Source organism: Lissotriton helveticus, chromosome 1_2 (genome assembly GCF_964261635.1).
Source record: "Lissotriton helveticus chromosome 1_2, aLisHel1.1, whole genome shotgun sequence".
Taxonomy (NCBI): domain Eukaryota; kingdom Metazoa; phylum Chordata; class Amphibia; order Caudata; family Salamandridae; genus Lissotriton; species Lissotriton helveticus.
Genome location: NC_136058.1, coordinates 340,793,777 through 340,813,107, shown reverse-complemented (window position 1 = coordinate 340,813,107; position 19,331 = coordinate 340,793,777). Strand labels below are relative to the sequence as shown.

The 19,331-nt window shown below is 39.8% G+C and overlaps 9 non-coding genes across 9 annotated transcripts; all 9 read right to left on the bottom strand.

Annotated features, from left to right (window-relative positions):
* Nucleotides 1–3,846: 3,846 nt before the first annotated feature.
* On the bottom strand, nt 3,847–3,918 carry TRNAD-GUC (transfer RNA aspartic acid (anticodon GUC)). Its single transcript has one exon. It is a non-coding gene; the product is annotated as a tRNA-Asp (tRNA).
* A 2,050-nt stretch (nt 3,919–5,968) lies between these two features.
* Nucleotides 5,969–6,040, bottom strand: TRNAD-GUC (transfer RNA aspartic acid (anticodon GUC)). Its single transcript has one exon. It is a non-coding gene; the product is annotated as a tRNA-Asp (tRNA).
* A 2,048-nt stretch (nt 6,041–8,088) lies between these two features.
* On the bottom strand, nt 8,089–8,160 carry TRNAD-GUC (transfer RNA aspartic acid (anticodon GUC)). The gene has a single exon. It is a non-coding gene; the product is annotated as a tRNA-Asp (tRNA).
* A 635-nt stretch (nt 8,161–8,795) lies between these two features.
* Nucleotides 8,796–8,867, bottom strand: TRNAD-GUC (transfer RNA aspartic acid (anticodon GUC)). The gene has a single exon. It is a non-coding gene; the product is annotated as a tRNA-Asp (tRNA).
* Nucleotides 8,868–10,209: 1,342 nt separating this feature from the next.
* TRNAD-GUC (transfer RNA aspartic acid (anticodon GUC)) lies at nt 10,210–10,281 on the bottom strand. The gene has a single exon. It is a non-coding gene; the product is annotated as a tRNA-Asp (tRNA).
* A 2,048-nt stretch (nt 10,282–12,329) lies between these two features.
* TRNAD-GUC (transfer RNA aspartic acid (anticodon GUC)) lies at nt 12,330–12,401 on the bottom strand. Its single transcript has one exon. It is a non-coding gene; the product is annotated as a tRNA-Asp (tRNA).
* A 635-nt stretch (nt 12,402–13,036) lies between these two features.
* Nucleotides 13,037–13,108, bottom strand: TRNAD-GUC (transfer RNA aspartic acid (anticodon GUC)). The gene has a single exon. It is a non-coding gene; the product is annotated as a tRNA-Asp (tRNA).
* A 1,348-nt stretch (nt 13,109–14,456) lies between these two features.
* Nucleotides 14,457–14,528, bottom strand: TRNAD-AUC (transfer RNA aspartic acid (anticodon AUC)). Its single transcript has one exon. It is a non-coding gene; the product is annotated as a tRNA-Asp (tRNA).
* A 634-nt stretch (nt 14,529–15,162) lies between these two features.
* Nucleotides 15,163–15,234, bottom strand: TRNAD-GUC (transfer RNA aspartic acid (anticodon GUC)). Its single transcript has one exon. It is a non-coding gene; the product is annotated as a tRNA-Asp (tRNA).
* Between the last annotated feature and the right edge of the window lie 4,097 nt (nt 15,235–19,331).

The window sequence follows — 19,331 nt, the reverse complement described above, 5'->3', positions numbered from 1 at the left end:
TGTAGCAGGGTCACAGCAGAAACAAAAAGGATTCTGTTGAAGATGTTGTTGGTTTTCAATTTGAAAACAGTTCTGGTGTCAACTGCTATGCTAATGTAGTGGTTAATGTTTTGTTTTCTCTAGAAAATGTAAAAGAGGGGGAGGCAGTCCAAAGTTCCGTTAAAAGGGCAAAGGAAAGGATCGGTGGTTTGAACTATCAGTCAAAAAGGGGAGGGGGTGCAATAATTTTTCCTACCGGGTCACACTGTGCTTTCACCGGAAGTGAGGTCTGCAGGATTGTAGTAATTCAAAGTGAGGCTGGCGCCAGCATGGGAGCGCCGACGTCCCGCGGATACAGTTTCGTCACTCCACGGGCGATCATGGCAGTCATTCCCCATCGGGGGTCGGAGACTCCCGCGGCTCCTCTAGAATCTTCAAGGTCGTGGAGGACTACGGTGGTGGAGTCAACCAGTGACCGGGCCATTTCTTTATGTTGGGCCCGCTCTTGCCAGGTCGACCGCCATTTTGAGAGTTCGGCAGCTACCGGCGATCGCGGGGTCACATGAGCGGACGGGCTCCACCCTGCCGGGCGAGACGTTGCAGCATGGCCACAGTGGAAGAACCGTTATCTAGGTCGTTCCGAAACTGTGCAGCACTGGAGTTGTTAGGATGCCACCGCCTGGAGCGCTGAGGGTGCAGCTGGGAAGCCTCCACCTGGGGAGGCGGGAGAGGCCTGTTCGCACCGTCTCTCCCTCCCAGTGCACCCCACGGCGTCTCGCTTGAGATTTGTTATGGCCGGACCAGGCGATGAGGACGAGGGGGGGTCGGAGGCATGTGCAAGACATCCCCCTCCAGTGTTGTCGCAGCCATTATAAAAGAAAGAAGTGTCCCGTCCGTCTTCGGGCCGGGCTTCCGGTGGATGTCGGCCGGACGCCCCTGGCTCTGGCCCCATGAACGGGTTTCTTGGTTTATCGGCTGCAGCCGGATCCCGTCGGCCTCGGCCCCCCGACCGTTGGTGGTCGGACCGGAAGAGCATGTGGCGGGACTACCTGCAACTCTCAAGGGCCACCGCGGCCGGACTGGGAGAGAGAGGGGAGGGTCGAGGAGACATTCCCCCCCCCTGCAACTGTTCAGCGTTGTAAAGGCAATCCCCTGGCCGGGTCCCGCTGGTCTCGGCCTCTCCTCCGGCTACACCCTACGTTAGGATCTCCTGGCCGAGGCGTGGCAGCAGAACCTGCCTTATATGGGCTGCTCCCGGCTGGGCGTAGCCGGAACCCTGCCCCACCTTGGAAGTTTCCAGAGTGGGGGTGGATGTTCTACTGACTTGCATTTTCCCTAGTCTATCGATTTTTTTGGCGTGGCAGGCGGTGGGACAGCGAGGGGTGATTTGGTTTCTCTTACTGTTTTTCTGGTCTCTCACCACTGGCATATTTTAACGTTTTCTTGTTTCTAGGACATTAATAGGTTTTATCATTACGTTATGTTATCGTTTCTTTGTTCATTGTTTAATAAAAGTTCATGTTCATCAGTGGCCTACTGATTTTCGTTTTCCTATTTTTTTCTTTCCAGGTTGTTTCATGGTAAAGTTTCTGTTAACAGGATACAGTGATCACTTCGTTATTATTGCATATGTCCTTTTCACTAGGGGTGCTCTCTGGTCGGGCCAGATGACGTATCTCTAGTAAATGGTCCGGGTGAAAAAGGTGCATCAATCAGTGGGGAGTAGATAGGCATGACAGATTACAACGGGGGAGAACGGTCCGCATTACGTACCCTTTCACTACTTGCAAAGATTTTCCTACGTTTATTTGCAAACAGGGAATACCTCCAAAAAGAACTAATTCCCAAACAGTCAATGTTCGGACAATCAATCAATCAATGAGGAATGAAATAGGTACGACGTGTTAAAGGCTTGCGTTACCTACCCTTCACTATCTGCAAAGGGAGATAGAATATTCCTATTCTTCCTCGTTTGCAGGTAGAGAAGATCGTTAAGAGAATTAACTTCGAACAATTCAATGCTCGATTGAAACAATCAACAAGGGGTACTGTGAACACAAATGAACGCCGCTTATATACATACGCATTGCTATTTTCAACAGGTTGTTCCTAATGTTTCTATTTTAGCGAGGTCAAAAGAGATCCCATTAGTGGCCTACTGATTTTGCTCGATTCCTTTTGTTTTTTTACACGATTTTTCGCTATCTGCAAAGACTAAACAGAGTATTGCGACTCTGTGCTTGTTTGTAAATAGAGAATGAACCAAAGAGAACAATCAATCAAATGGAGAGAGAAGCAGGCACGACGGATTACAAAGGGGGAAAGGGCTGCATTAACTACCCTTCACTATCTGCAAAGAGAGAGTACTCCTAATAGAAATGAGGGGTGGGGGGCAGCAATCAAAGCAGATCAGTGTGCATAAACACGAAAAAAAAAATTCTTACCACGTACTTGACATTCGACAGCTTATGATATTTGCTATTAAAAAACCATTGAAATTCACTGAAAAAACCATAGGTTATAGACCATATATAGTTAGGAATTAGCATTTACAAAACCTTGAAAATTCATTTGAGATGTCATCAGTGATGTCATCAGTGATGTCACTGACCATGTCATGAATGATGTAATATGTGACATCATCAGCAGTGGATTGCGGGTGCGCAATATATAGTTAGTGCAACTAACTATATATGGAATTTCAATGGTTTTGTGTGAGTAAAATAAGGTTTTTTAAATGCTAATTCCTAACTATATATGGTCTATAACCTATGGTTTTTTCAGTGAATATATATATAATCAGCTCACTTTACCATTTGCAGCTTAAAACTATTAGCCACCAGGGGTCACTACTAACCAAAAGCAGTCATTCTACTTGTAAATTGTGCCAATCGAGTGGAACAGCAGCCTAGGATTCACCACTGCTTCATCTCATTTTCCAAGAGAATGCAGATGTAAAGTGTTTTTGATGGTACGCCTGTGCATATTGAAATATTCAGAGCATATTCTGAATTTCAGTTAACACATCAGTAAGCATTTTGTCCATCTGTGAATTCAACCTTTTTTCTCAATCGGAATAGGCAAGGATAATGACAGATATATTTTACAATGTTAGAAAGTGCATCATTTTATTTAATTGTGTGAATAAAATGAATCGCCTCCCCGTCGGGGAATTGAACCCCGGTTTCCCGCGTGACAGGTGGGGATACTGACCACTATACTAATGAGGACTTATTGGCATCAGTTAAACAGTGCTCACCTCCTTGGGGTTAAGGCATACCCTCGATCAATTCACAGTATTGTAATAGGCAGATTTGCTGCTTTTGGTTAGGACAAGTAATCTTTTTTCCTAAATATTACAATACAGAAATTCCTAGCCAAAAACAATCAGTTTTATCAAGAAATTATTTCATTGAAATAAATATCTATCTATCGATCTGTCTATTTGGCTATCTTTCTAACTATCAATATATATATTTATATATATCTATATATATATATATATAATCAGCTCACTTTACCATTTGCAGCTTATAACTATTAGCCACCAGGGGTCACTAGTAACCAAAAGCAGTCATTCTACTTGTAAATTGTGCCAATCGAGTAGAACAGCAGCCTAGGATTCACCACTGCTTCATCTCATTTTCCAAGAGAATGCAGATGTAAAGTGTTTTTGATGGTACGCCTGTGCATATTGAAATATTCAGAGCATATTCTGAATTTCAGTTAACACGTCAGTAAGCATTTTGGCCATCAGTGAATTCAACCTTTTTTTCTCAATCGGAATAGGCAAGGATAATGACAGATATATTTTACAATGTTAGAAAGTACATCATTTTATTTAATTGTGTGAATAAAATGAATCGACTCCCCGTCGGGGAATTGAACCCCGGTCACCCGCGTGACAGGCGGGGATACTGACCACTATACTAACGAGGACTTATTGGCATCCGTTAAACAGTGCTCACCTCCTTGGGGTTAAGGCATACACTCGATCAATTCACAGTATTGTAATAGGCAGATTTGCTGCTTTTGGTTAGGACAAGTAATCTTTTTTCCTAAATATTACAATACAGAAATTCCTAGCCAAAAACAATCAGTTTTATCAAGAATATATTTCTTTGAAATAAATATCTATCTATCGATCTGTCTATCTGGCTATCTTTCTAACTATCAATATATATATTTATATATATCTATATATATATATATATAATCAGCTCACTTTATCATTTGCAGCTTATAACTATTAGCCACCAGGGGTCACTACTAACCAAAAGCAGTCATTCTACTTGTAAATTGTGTCAATCGAGTGGAACAGCAGCCTAGGATTCACCACTGCTTCATCTCATTTTCCAAGAGAATGCAGATGTAAAGTGTTTTTGATGGTACGCCTGTGCATATTGAAATATTCAGAGCATATTCTGAATTTCAGTTAACACATCAGTAAGCATTTTGTCCGTCTGTGAATTCAACCTTTTTTCTCAATCGGAATAGGCAAGGATAATGACAGATATATTTTACAATGTTAGAAAGTGCATCATTTTATTTAATTGTGTGAATAAAAGGAATCGCCTCCCCGTCGGGGAATTGATCCCCGGTCTCCTGCGTGACAGGCGGGGATACTGACCACTATACTAACGAGGACTTATCGGCATCAGTTAAACAGTGCTCACCTCCTTGGGGTTAAGGCATACCCTCGATCAATTCACAGTATTGTAATAGGCAGATTTGCTGCTTTTGGTTAGGACAAGTAATCTTTTTTCCTAAATATTACAATACAGAAATTCCTAGCCAAAAACAATCAGTTTTATCAAGAAATGATTTCATTGAAATAAATATCTATCTATCGATCTGTCTATCTGGCTATCTTTCTAACTATCAATATATATATTTATATATATCTATATATATATATATAATCAGCTCACTTTACCATTTGCAGCTTATAACTATTAGCCACCAGGGGTCACTACTAACCAAAAGCAGTCATTCTACTTGTAAATTGTGCCAATCGAGTGGAACAGCAGCCTAGGATTCACCACTGCTTCATCTCATTTTCCAAGAGAATGCAGATGTAAAGTGTTTTTGATGGTACGCCTGTGCATATTGAAATATTCAGAGCATATTCTGAATTTCAGTTAACACATCAGTAAGCATTTTGTCCATCTGTGAATTCAACCTTTTTTCTCAATCGGAATAGGCAAGGATAATGACAGATATATTTTACAATGTTAGAAAGTGCATCATTTTATTTAATTGTGTGAATAAAAGGAATCGCCTCCCCGTCGGGGAATTGATCCCCGGTCTCCTGCGTGACAGGCGGGGATACTGACCACTATACTAACGAGGACTTATCGGCATCAGTTAAACAGTGCTCACCTCCTTGGGGTTAAAGCATACCCTCGATCAATTCACAGTATTGTAATAGGCAGATTTGCTGCTTTTGGTTAGGACAAGTAATCTTTTTTCCTAAATATTACAATACAGAAATTCCTAGCCAAAAACAATCAGTTTTATCAAGAAATGATTTCATTGAAATAAATATCTATCTATCGATCTGTCTATCTGGCTATCTTTCTAACTATCAATATATATATTTATATATATCTATATATATATATATATAATCAGCTCACTTTACCATTTGCAGCTTATAACTATTAGCCACCAGGGGTCACTACTAACCAAAAGCAGTCATTCTACTTGTAAATTGTGCCAATCGAGTGGAACAGCAGCCTAGGATTCACCACTGCTTCATCTCATTTTCCAAGAGAATGCAGATGTAAAGTGTTTTTGATGGTACGCCTGTGCATATTGAAATATTCAGAGCATATTCTGAATTTCAGTTAACACATCAGTAAGCATTTTGTCCATCTGTGAATTCAACCTTTTTTCTCAATCGGAATAGGCAAGGATAATGACAGATATATTTTACAATGTTAGAAAGTGCATCATTTTATTTAATTGTGTGAATAAAATGAATCGCCTCCCCGTCGGGGAATTGAACCCCGGTCTCCCGCGTGACAGGTGGGGATACTGACCACTATACTAACGAGGACTTATTGGCATCAGTTAAACAGTGCTCACCTCCTTGGGGTTAAGGCATACCCTCGATCAATTCACAGTATTGTAATAGGCAGATTTGCAGCTTTTGGTTAGGACAAGTAATCTTTTTTCCTAAATATTACAATACAGAAATTCCTAGCCAAAAACAATCAGTTTTATCAAGAAATTATTTCATTGAAATAAATATCTATCTATCGATCTGTCTATCTGGCTATCTTTCTAACTATCAATATATATATTTATATATATCTATATATATATATATAATCAGCTCACTTTACCATTTGCAGCTTATAACTATTAGCCACCAGGGGTCACTAGTAACCAAAAGCAGTCATTCTACTTGTAAATTGTGCCAATCGAGTAGAACAGCAGCCTAGGATTCACCACTGCTTCATCTCATTTTCCAAGAGAATGCAGATGTAAAGTGTTTTTGATGGTACGCCTGTGCATATTGAAATATTCAGAGCATATTCTGAATTTCAGTTAACACGTCAGTAAGCATTTTGGCCATCAGTGAATTCAACCTTTTTTTCTCAATCGGAATAGGCAAGGATAATGACAGATATATTTTACAATGTTAGAAAGTACATCATTTTATTTAATTGTGTGAATAAAATGAATCGACTCCCCGTCGGGGAATTGAACCCCGGTCTCCCACGTGACAGGCGGGGATACTGACCACTATAGTAACGAGGACTTATTGGCATCCGTTAAACAGTGCTCACCTCCTTGGGGTTAAGGCATACCCTCGATCAATTCACAGTATTGTAATAGGCAGATTTGCTGCTTTTGGTTAGGACAAGTAATCTTTTTTCCTAAATATTACAATACAGAAATTCCTAGCCAAAAACAATCAGTTTTATCAAGAAATTATTTCATTGAAATAAATATCTATCTATCGATCTGTCTATCTGGCTATCTTTCTAACTATCAATATATATATTTATATATATCTATATATATATATATAATCAGCTCACTTTACCATTTGCAGCTTAAAACTATTAGCCACCAGGGGTCACTACTAACCAAAAGCAGTCATTCTACTTGTAAATTGTGCCAATCGAGTGGAACAGCAGCCTAGGATTCACCACTGCTTCATCTCATTTTCCAAGAGAATGCAGATGTAAAGTGTTTTTGATGGTACGCCTGTGCATATTGAAATATTCAGAGCATATTCTGAATTTCAGTTAACACGTTAGTAAGCATTTTGGCCATCAGTGAATTCAACCTTTTTTTCTCAATCGGAATAGGCAAGGATAATGACAGATATATTTTACAATGTTAGAAAGTGCATCATTTTATTTAATTGTGTGAATAAAAGGAATCGCCTCCCCGTCGGGGAATTGATCCCCGGTCTCCTGCGTGACAGGCGGGGATACTGACCACTATACTAACGAGGACTTATCGGCATCAGTTAAACAGTGCTCACCTCCTTGGGGTTAAGGCATACCCTCGATCAATTCACAGTATTGTAATAGGCAGATTTGCTGCTTTTGGTTAGGACAAGTAATCTTTTTTCCTAAATATTACAATACAGAAATTCCTAGCCAAAAACAATCAGTTTTATCAAGAAATGATTTCATTGAAATAAATATCTATCTATCGATCTGTCTATCTGGCTATCTTTCTAACTATCAATATATATATTTATATATATCTATATATATATATATAATCAGCTCACTTTACCATTTGCAGCTTATAACTATTAGCCACCAGGGGTCACTACTAACCAAAAGCAGTCATTCTACTTGTAAATTGTGCCAATCGAGTGGAACAGCAGCCTAGGATTCACCACTGCTTCATCTCATTTTCCAAGAGAATGCAGATGTAAAGTGTTTTTGATGGTACGCCTGTGCATATTGAAATATTCAGAGCATATTCTGAATTTCAGTTAACACATCAGTAAGCATTTTGTCCATCTGTGAATTCAACCTTTTTTCTCAATCGGAATAGGCAAGGATAATGACAGATATATTTTACAATGTTAGAAAGTGCATCATTTTATTTAATTGTGTGAATAAAATGAATCGCCTCCCCGTCGGGGAATTGAACCCCGGTCTCCCGCGTGACAGGTGGGGATACTGACCACTATACTAACGAGGACTTATTGGCATCAGTTAAACAGTGCTCACCTCCTTGGGGTTAAGGCATACCCTCGATCAATTCACAGTATTGTAATAGGCAGATTTGCAGCTTTTGGTTAGGACAAGTAATCTTTTTTCCTAAATATTACAATACAGAAATTCCTAGCCAAAAACAATCAGTTTTATCAAGAAATTATTTCATTGAAATAAATATCTATCTATCGATCTGTCTATCTGGCTATCTTTCTAACTATCAATATATATATTTATATATATCTATATATATATATATAATCAGCTCACTTTACCATTTGCAGCTTATAACTATTAGCCACCAGGGGTCACTAGTAACCAAAAGCAGTCATTCTACTTGTAAATTGTGCCAATCGAGTAGAACAGCAGCCTAGGATTCACCACTGCTTCATCTCATTTTCCAAGAGAATGCAGATGTAAAGTGTTTTTGATGGTACGCCTGTGCATATTGAAATATTCAGAGCATATTCTGAATTTCAGTTAACACGTCAGTAAGCATTTTGGCCATCAGTGAATTCAACCTTTTTTTATCAATCGGAATAGGCAAGGATAATGACAGATATATTTTACAATGTTAGAAAGTACATCATTTTATTTAATTGTGTGAATAAAATGAATCGACTCCCCGTCGGGGAATTGAACCCCGGTCTCCCGCGTGACAGGCGGGGATACTGACCACTATAGTAACGAGGACTTATTGGCATCCGTTAAACAGTGCTCACCTCCTTGGGGTTAAGGCATACCCTCGATCAATTCACAGTATTGTAATAGGCAGATTTGCTGCTTTTGGTTAGGACAAGTAATCTTTTTTCCTAAATATTACAATACAGAAATTCCTAGCCAAAAACAATCAGTTTTATCAAGAAATTATTTCATTGAAATAAATATCTATCTATCGATCTGTCTATCTGGCTATCTTTCTAACTATCAATATATATATTTATATATATCTATATATATATATATAATCAGCTCACTTTACCATTTGCAGCTTAAAACTATTAGCCACCAGGGGTCACTACTAACCAAAAGCAGTCATTCTACTTGTAAATTGTGCCAATCGAGTGGAACAGCAGCCTAGGATTCACCACTGCTTCATCTCATTTTCCAAGAGAATGCAGATGTAAAGTGTTTTTGATGGTACGCCTGTGCATATTGAAATATTCAGAGCATATTCTGAATTTCAGTTAACACATCAGTAAGCATTTTGTCCATCTGTGAATTCAACCTTTTTTCTCAATCGGAATAGGCAAGGATAATGACAGATATATTTTACAATGTTAGAAAGTGCATCATTTTATTTAATTGTGTGAATAAAAGGAATCGCCTCCCCGTCGGGGAATTGATCCCCGGTCTCCTGCGTGACAGGCGGGGATACTGACCACTATACTAACGAGGACTTATCGGCATCAGTTAAACAGTGCTCACCTCCTTGGGGTTAAAGCATACCCTCGATCAATTCACAGTATTGTAATAGGCAGATTTGCTGCTTTTGGTTAGGACAAGTAATCTTTTTTCCTAAATATTACAATACAGAAATTCCTAGCCAAAAACAATCAGTTTTATCAAGAAATGATTTCATTGAAATAAATATCTATCTATCGATCTGTCTATCTGGCTATCTTTCTAACTATCAATATATATATTTATATATATCTATATATATATATATATAATCAGCTCACTTTACCATTTGCAGCTTATAACTATTAGCCACCAGGGGTCACTACTAACCAAAAGCAGTCATTCTACTTGTAAATTGTGCCAATCGAGTGGAACAGCAGCCTAGGATTCACCACTGCTTCATCTCATTTTCCAAGAGAATGCAGATGTAAAGTGTTTTTGATGGTACGCCTGTGCATATTGAAATATTCAGAGCATATTCTGAATTTCAGTTAACACATCAGTAAGCATTTTGTCCATCTGTGAATTCAACCTTTTTTCTCAATCGGAATAGGCAAGGATAATGACAGATATATTTTACAATGTTAGAAAGTGCATCATTTTATTTAATTGTGTGAATAAAATGAATCGCCTCCCCGTCGGGGAATTGAACCCCGGTCTCCCGCGTGACAGGTGGGGATACTGACCACTATACTAACGAGGACTTATTGGCATCAGTTAAACAGTGCTCACCTCCTTGGGGTTAAGGCATACCCTCGATCAATTCACAGTATTGTAATAGGCAGATTTGCAGCTTTTGGTTAGGACAAGTAATCTTTTTTCCTAAATATTACAATACAGAAATTCCTAGCCAAAAACAATCAGTTTTATCAAGAAATTATTTCATTGAAATAAATATCTATCTATCGATCTGTCTATCTGGCTATCTTTCTAACTATCAATATATATATTTATATATATCTATATATATATATATAATCAGCTCACTTTACCATTTGCAGCTTATAACTATTAGCCACCAGGGGTCACTAGTAACCAAAAGCAGTCATTCTACTTGTAAATTGTGCCAATCGAGTAGAACAGCAGCCTAGGATTCACCACTGCTTCATCTCATTTTCCAAGAGAATGCAGATGTAAAGTGTTTTTGATGGTACGCCTGTGCATATTGAAATATTCAGAGCATATTCTGAATTTCAGTTAACACGTCAGTAAGCATTTTGGCCATCAGTGAATTCAACCTTTTTTTCTCAATCGGAATAGGCAAGGATAATGACAGATATATTTTACAATGTTAGAAAGTACATCATTTTATTTAATTGTGTGAATAAAATGAATCGACTCCCCGTCGGGGAATTGAACCCCGGTCTCCCACGTGACAGGCGGGGATACTGACCACTATAGTAACGAGGACTTATTGGCATCCGTTAAACAGTGCTCACCTCCTTGGGGTTAAGGCATACCCTCGATCAATTCACAGTATTGTAATAGGCAGATTTGCTGCTTTTGGTTAGGACAAGTAATCTTTTTTCCTAAATATTACAATACAGAAATTCCTAGCCAAAAACAATCAGTTTTATCAAGAAATTATTTCATTGAAATAAATATCTATCTATCGATCTGTCTATCTGGCTATCTTTCTAACTATCAATATATATATTTATATATATCTATATATATATATATAATCAGCTCACTTTACCATTTGCAGCTTAAAACTATTAGCCACCAGGGGTCACTACTAACCAAAAGCAGTCATTCTACTTGTAAATTGTGCCAATCGAGTGGAACAGCAGCCTAGGATTCACCACTGCTTCATCTCATTTTCCAAGAGAATGCAGATGTAAAGTGTTTTTGATGGTACGCCTGTGCATATTGAAATATTCAGAGCATATTCTGAATTTCAGTTAACACGTTAGTAAGCATTTTGGCCATCAGTGAATTCAACCTTTTTTTCTCAATCGGAATAGGCAAGGATAATGACAGATATATTTTACAATGTTAGAAAGTGCATCATTTTATTTAATTGTGTGAATAAAAGGAATCGCCTCCCCGTCGGGGAATTGATCCCCGGTCTCCTGCGTGACAGGCGGGGATACTGACCACTATACTAACGAGGACTTATCGGCATCAGTTAAACAGTGCTCACCTCCTTGGGGTTAAGGCATACCCTCGATCAATTCACAGTATTGTAATAGGCAGATTTGCTGCTTTTGGTTAGGACAAGTAATCTTTTTTCCTAAATATTACAATACAGAAATTCCTAGCCAAAAACAATCAGTTTTATCAAGAAATGATTTCATTGAAATAAATATCTATCTATCGATCTGTCTATCTGGCTATCTTTCTAACTATCAATATATATATTTATATATATCTATATATATATATATAATCAGCTCACTTTACCATTTGCAGCTTATAACTATTAGCCACCAGGGGTCACTACTAACCAAAAGCAGTCATTCTACTTGTAAATTGTGCCAATCGAGTGGAACAGCAGCCTAGGATTCACCACTGCTTCATCTCATTTTCCAAGAGAATGCAGATGTAAAGTGTTTTTGATGGTACGCCTGTGCATATTGAAATATTCAGAGCATATTCTGAATTTCAGTTAACACATCAGTAAGCATTTTGTCCATCTGTGAATTCAACCTTTTTTCTCAATCGGAATAGGCAAGGATAATGACAGATATATTTTACAATGTTAGAAAGTGCATCATTTTATTTAATTGTGTGAATAAAATGAATCGCCTCCCCGTCGGGGAATTGAACCCCGGTCTCCCGCGTGACAGGTGGGGATACTGACCACTATACTAACGAGGACTTATTGGCATCAGTTAAACAGTGCTCACCTCCTTGGGGTTAAGGCATACCCTCGATCAATTCACAGTATTGTAATAGGCAGATTTGCAGCTTTTGGTTAGGACAAGTAATCTTTTTTCCTAAATATTACAATACAGAAATTCCTAGCCAAAAACAATCAGTTTTATCAAGAAATTATTTCATTGAAATAAATATCTATCTATCGATCTGTCTATCTGGCTATCTTTCTAACTATCAATATATATATTTATATATATCTATATATATATATATAATCAGCTCACTTTACCATTTGCAGCTTATAACTATTAGCCACCAGGGGTCACTAGTAACCAAAAGCAGTCATTCTACTTGTAAATTGTGCCAATCGAGTAGAACAGCAGCCTAGGATTCACCACTGCTTCATCTCATTTTCCAAGAGAATGCAGATGTAAAGTGTTTTTGATGGTACGCCTGTGCATATTGAAATATTCAGAGCATATTCTGAATTTCAGTTAACACGTCAGTAAGCATTTTGGCCATCAGTGAATTCAACCTTTTTTTATCAATCGGAATAGGCAAGGATAATGACAGATATATTTTACAATGTTAGAAAGTACATCATTTTATTTAATTGTGTGAATAAAATGAATCGACTCCCCGTCGGGGAATTGAACCCCGGTCTCCCGCGTGACAGGCGGGGATACTGACCACTATAGTAACGAGGACTTATTGGCATCCGTTAAACAGTGCTCACCTCCTTGGGGTTAAGGCATACCCTCGATCAATTCACAGTATTGTAATAGGCAGATTTGCTGCTTTTGGTTAGGACAAGTAATCTTTTTTCCTAAATATTACAATACAGAAATTCCTAGCCAAAAACAATCAGTTTTATCAAGAAATTATTTCATTGAAATAAATATCTATCTATCGATCTGTCTATCTGGCTATCTTTCTAACTATCAATATATATATTTATATATATCTATATATATATATATAATCAGCTCACTTTACCATTTGCAGCTTAAAACTATTAGCCACCAGGGGTCACTACTAACCAAAAGCAGTCATTCTACTTGTAAATTGTGCCAATCGAGTGGAACAGCAGCCTAGGATTCACCACTGCTTCATCTCATTTTCCAAGAGAATGCAGATGTAAAGTGTTTTTGATGGTACGCCTGTGCATATTGAAATATTCAGAGCATATTCTGAATTTCAGTTAACACATCAGTAAGCATTTTGTCCATCTGTGAATTCAACCTCTTTTTCTCAATCGGAATAGGCAAGGATAATGACAGATATATTTTACAATGTTAGAAAGTGCATCATTTTATTTAATTGTGTGAATAAAATGAATCGCCTCCCCGTCGGGGAATTGAACCCCGGTCTCCCGCGTGACAGGTGGGGATACTGACCACTATACTAATGAGGACTTATTGGCATCAGTTAAACAGTGCTCACCTCCTTGGGGTTAAGGCATACCCTCGATCAATTCACAGTATTGTAATAGGCAGATTTGCTGCTTTTGGTTAGGACAAGTAATCTTTTTTCCTAAATATTACAATACAGAAATTCCGAGCCAAAAACAATCAGTTTTATCAAGAAATTATTTCATTGAAATAAATATCTATCTATCGATCTGTCTATCTGGCTATCTTTCTAACTATCAATATATATATTTATATATATCTATATATATATATATATATATAATCAGCTCACTTTACCATTTGCAGCTTATAACTATTAGCCACCAGGGGTCACTAGTAACCAAAAGCAGTCATTCTACTTGTAAATTGTGCCAATCGAGTAGAACAGCAGCCTAGGATTCACCACTGCTTCATCTCATTTTCCAAGAGAATGCAGATGTAAAGTGTTTTTGATGGTACGCCTGTGCATATTGAAATATTCAGAGCATATTCTGAATTTCAGTTAACACGTCAGTAAGCATTTTGGCCATCAGTGAATTCAACCTTTTTTTCTCAATCGGAATAGGCAAGGATAATGACAGATATATTTTACAATGTTAGAAAGTACATCATTTTATTTAATTGTGTGAATAAAATGAATCGACTCCCCGTCGGGGAATTGAACCCCGGTCTCCCGCGTGATAGGCGGGGATACTGACCACTATACTAACGAGGACTTATTGGCATCCGTTAAACAGTGCTCACCTCCTTGGGGTTAAGGCATACCCTCGATCAATTCACAGTATTGTAATAGGCAGATTTGCTGCTTTTGGTTAGGACAAGTAATCTTTTTTCCTAAATATTACAATACAGAAATTCCTAGCCAAAAACAATCAGTTTTATCAAGAAATTATTTCATTGAAATAAATATCTATCTATCGATCTGTCTATCTGGCTATCTTTCTAACTATCAATATATATATTTATATATATCTATATATATATATATAATCAGCTCACTTTATCATTTGCAGCTTATAACTATTAGCCACCAGGGGTCACTACTAACCAAAAGCAGTCATTCTACTTGTAAATTGTGCCAATCGAGTGGAACAGCAGCCTAGGATTCACCACTGCTTCATCTCATTTTCCAAGAGAATGCAGATGTAAAGTGTTTTTGATGGTACGCCTGTGCATATTGAAATATTCAGAGCATATTCTGAATTTCAGTTAACACATCAGTAAGCATTTTGTCCATCTGTGAATTCAACCTTTTTTCTCAATCGGAATAGGCAAGGATAATGACAGATATATTTTACAATGTTAGAAAGTGCATCATTTTATTTAATTGTGTGAATAAAAGGAATCGCCTCCCCGTCGGGGAATTGATCCCCGGTCTCCTGCGTGACAGGCAGGGATACTGACCACTATACTAACGAGGACTTATTGGCATCAGTTAAACAGTGCTCACCTCCTTGGGGTTAAGGCATACCCTCGATCAATTCACAGTATTGTAATAGGCAGATTTGCTGCTTTTGGTTAGGACAAGTAATCTTTTTTCCTAAATATTACAATACAGAAATTCCTAGCCAAAAACAATCAGTTTTATCAAGAAATTATTTCATTGAAATAAATATCTATCTATCGATCTGTCTATCTGGCTATCTCTAACTATCAATATATATATTTATATATATATATATATATATATATATATATATATATATATATATATATATTACCTACTGGCGGTCGCCAGTAGGTATATATAGTTAGGATTTTTTCTCTATGGGTTTTTTGAAGATTCTATGTCTAATAACTTTGGCGTTTGTGGACGGAATCGGCTGAAATTTTCAGGAAAATGGCACATTTTGTTTCTGAGCAGCCCTTGAAAATTTGGGGGGGGTTCGTCCAGTGGGGGCCGAGAAAAAAGGGGGGTCCCAAAACGTGTTTTTAACATTGAGTTTTCCATAGGGCGGTTGGCCTCACTTTTAGCCCGAACGGCTGAATGGATTTGCACGAAACTTGGCAAAATTGTAGGGACTGGTAGCCCGATGTGCCTTTTGTAGGTCTCAATATATGTGCTCCAGTGGATTTTGAGAAATTAACGTTTAAAAAAAGATATATATCTGTAACAGTGGACCGGTTAGCGCTCTGGTTCGCGGACTTTTCGCGCAACGGAGCTTTGTGAAGCGAAGCTGATTGGTTCTCCGGCGTCTGTCAACATTCCAAACAGTCCGTAGCGGCCGCCATCTTGTCTCTCGGTAGGATCGAGAGACAAGAGGAGGTCAAAACAAAGGGGGAAATAACTATAAGGGGGCATAGTAGATCCTCGCTGACCCCCTAGGTTTGATGTGGAGGTTTTAAAAGGGCCCCGCGGGGCAAAAAAAAATAATAATAATAATAATCGAACGGCTGAATGGATTTGCACGAAACTTGGCAAAATTGTAGGGACTGGTAGCCCGATGTGCCTTTGCTAGGTCTCAATATATGTGCTTCAGTGGATTTTGAGAAATTAACGTTCAAAAAAAGATATATATCTGTAACAGCGCACCGCTTCGCGTACTTTTCGCGTTACGGAGCTTTGCGAAGCGAAGCTGATTGGCTCTCCGGTGTCTGTAAACATTCCAAACAGTACGTAGCGGCCGCCATCTTGTCTCTCGGTAGGATCGAGAGACAAGAGGAGGCCAAAGCGAAGGGGCAAATGACCATAAGGGGGCATAGTAGATCCTCGCTGACCCCCTAGGTTTGATGTGGAGGTTTTAAAAGGGCCCCGCGGGGCAAAAAAAAAAAATAATAATAATAATCGAACGGCTGATGACCATAAGGGGGCATAGTAGATCCTCGCTGACCCCCTAGGTTTGATGTGGAGGTTTTAAAAGGGCCCCGCGGGGCAAAAAAAAATAATAATAATAATAATCGAACGGCTGAATGGATTTGCACGAAACTTGGTAAAATATTAGGGACTGGTAGCCCGATGTGCCTTTGCTATGTCTCAATATATGTGCTTCAGTGCATTTTGAGAAATTAACGTTCAAAAACAAGATATATATCTGTAACAGCGCTCCGCTTCGCGGAGATAAAATTATATGTGTATTACCTAGCTGTTGCTAACACCAGTTAGCGACGGCTAGTAGGAGATAGCGACCATCTTGGGTCCCACTTTGCATGTGAGTGATATTTATCACTAATGACATGCAAAGTGGGCATGCCAAGATGTTAGCGACTGGAAACAGTCGCTAACATCGCTATCTCCTATTATCAACTTTTGGAAATATTCGAGATAAGCGCGAATATCTCCAAAAAGTAACAGCTGCCCTGAGCAGTTCTTAGCCATGTTATCCAATGGGAGGTGGATAACATGGCTAAGAGCATTAGCTCGGTAATGCATGAATATCGCGGAGTTTTCAGCGACATTAATGCATTGCGCTCGTTTTTTATCGTATTTGCGATAAACCTTGATAATAGCAAGGTTTATCTGCGATAATTTCTGACGGTAAAAAAATCTTTGCAATGCATCGTTAGGGATAAATATCGCTTAACTTTGGTAATATGCCCCAACGTCTGTTAACGTTCGATTCGAAGGAAATCAGGAATTGTTGAAAAACATTGTGTGCGCCATCTTGTCTTTTTTCAAATGCCACACTTTTGTCGTGCACGGCAGCCATTTTAGATGCCTTGACCAGATCCACTCTGTGAACGCTGTCGATCCTTAGCATGGCTCCCCACCCTCGCAAGCATCTCCCCCAGGCAGTGGTCACACCCGCTCTCTGTTTTATGCATGGGTAATAAACCTCCCCCCATCTGCGCTGTTCTTCCCTGAGAATCACACCCTGTGCCCGCCCGACACCTCCCTTTCGCCCTATTCACTACCGCACCCTCTGACACTCCTTTTCCTCTGTGTCCGATTGTCCAGGCCGGTCCTAGGCTATCAGCTAGCCCTGCAGATGTAGTTTATGGCCACAGCTGTAAAGAATCACCCGTCTTCAAAGGAGTTATAGTAGATCAAGGCCCACACTCGATGAGATCCGTCACAGCAGAAGCGTTGCTATTATCTGAAAACCATTCTGTATTGTGATTGGGGAGGGGACCGAGCGTGAAGCGGAAGATTCCAGGGATGACTCTTTGTACATCAAAGTTTTTACAATTATGTGTCACATTAAAAATATATAGCACTCCGACAAAGTAGTAAGATTATAAAACTTTAATAATTTATAAATATATACAAGAAAACAAAAATAGTAATAACATATAAACATTTTTAGAGAAAAACAACGAAGTAGCGGTCGGCTGTGCGAATAGTCCCAACGCAGCACAACGTCCAGATTTCCGGCGTGGGGCGTCGCGGGGGGTGGGTGATCAGTAGCAAACTGTTGTGCGAATAGTTCCAAGGCAGCAGAACGCGCCGAAATCTAGATGACACAAAAGTGATGTCTAGTAAGTTGCCACCCAGCAAATAACGGCGTGGGGCGTCGCGGGGGGTGGGTCATCAGTAGCAAACTGTTGTGCGAATAGTTCCAAGGCAGCAGAACGATGGCACCAAGGTGATGTCCAGTAAGTTGCCGCACTGGTTTTGGTATCCTACAATGCTGCTCCGAATAACGGCGTGGAGCGCCCCGGGGGAGGCGGCGTGAACGGGCCTCTCCAGGTGGAGTCTCGTCTGTTGTAGTGGGGCGCCCCTTTACCGTTTCAGTTGCCATTCCGTCCGCTTTTGGTCCACTGTGTCAAAATCCGCCATTCAGCTGAGTTGCGCCCACTCTTGCGGTGCAGCGATAGGCGGCTGTCACAGGACTCTCAAAATGGCGGCAGGCTCTTTCCTTTTTGGGCCTGGTCCACTGAAATGGCCCTGGGACACCTTGGAAATCGGACGCTTGTCTGCTAGGTCTTGGACCCCATTCTCGAAAGCGTCCCCTCCGCCTTGAGAATTCATCAAAAGTTTTGGGGGCCCCGACTCCTGCAGGCTTCTGGTGGGGAGCGGCTGCCATGATTGCTCGCGGAATGACCACGACGGAGCTACGAGATGGTGGTGCTCTCATGGTGACGCCAGCTTCAGTCTGAAACATCCAGAAACAAGGTGGGGCTTTCATCGTTTGGGGGAAAAAAAAAGTTTTCATCCAATGAAAAGTGTTGTTTTTAGGTCATATGATCAAGCCTTCCATCATTAGGAAACCAAAAGTAAAATGAACCAATGAAAAGTTTTATAAACAAGTCACATGACCTGTTATGCGGCATAGGGTATAAAATGCGGAGAAAATACGTTGGCACGTGAGGCGGCGTCAGTAGCGGACCGATGTGCGAATAGGCCGAAGGCAATACAACGCGCCAAGATCCGGATGGCATCGAGGTGGTGTCATAGTTGAGAGTTCTGAGCAGCGGTTGTAACACTGTCTGAAGCTTATTTGCAGCTGCTGCAGCTTCACTACGCGCCAAGATCCGGATGGCACCGAGGTGGTGTGTAGGAAGTTGCCGCACTGGTGTGGCCATCCTACAATGCTGAAAGTCGGCGTGGGGCGCCCCGTTGGCCTGTGAGTTTGCGTCA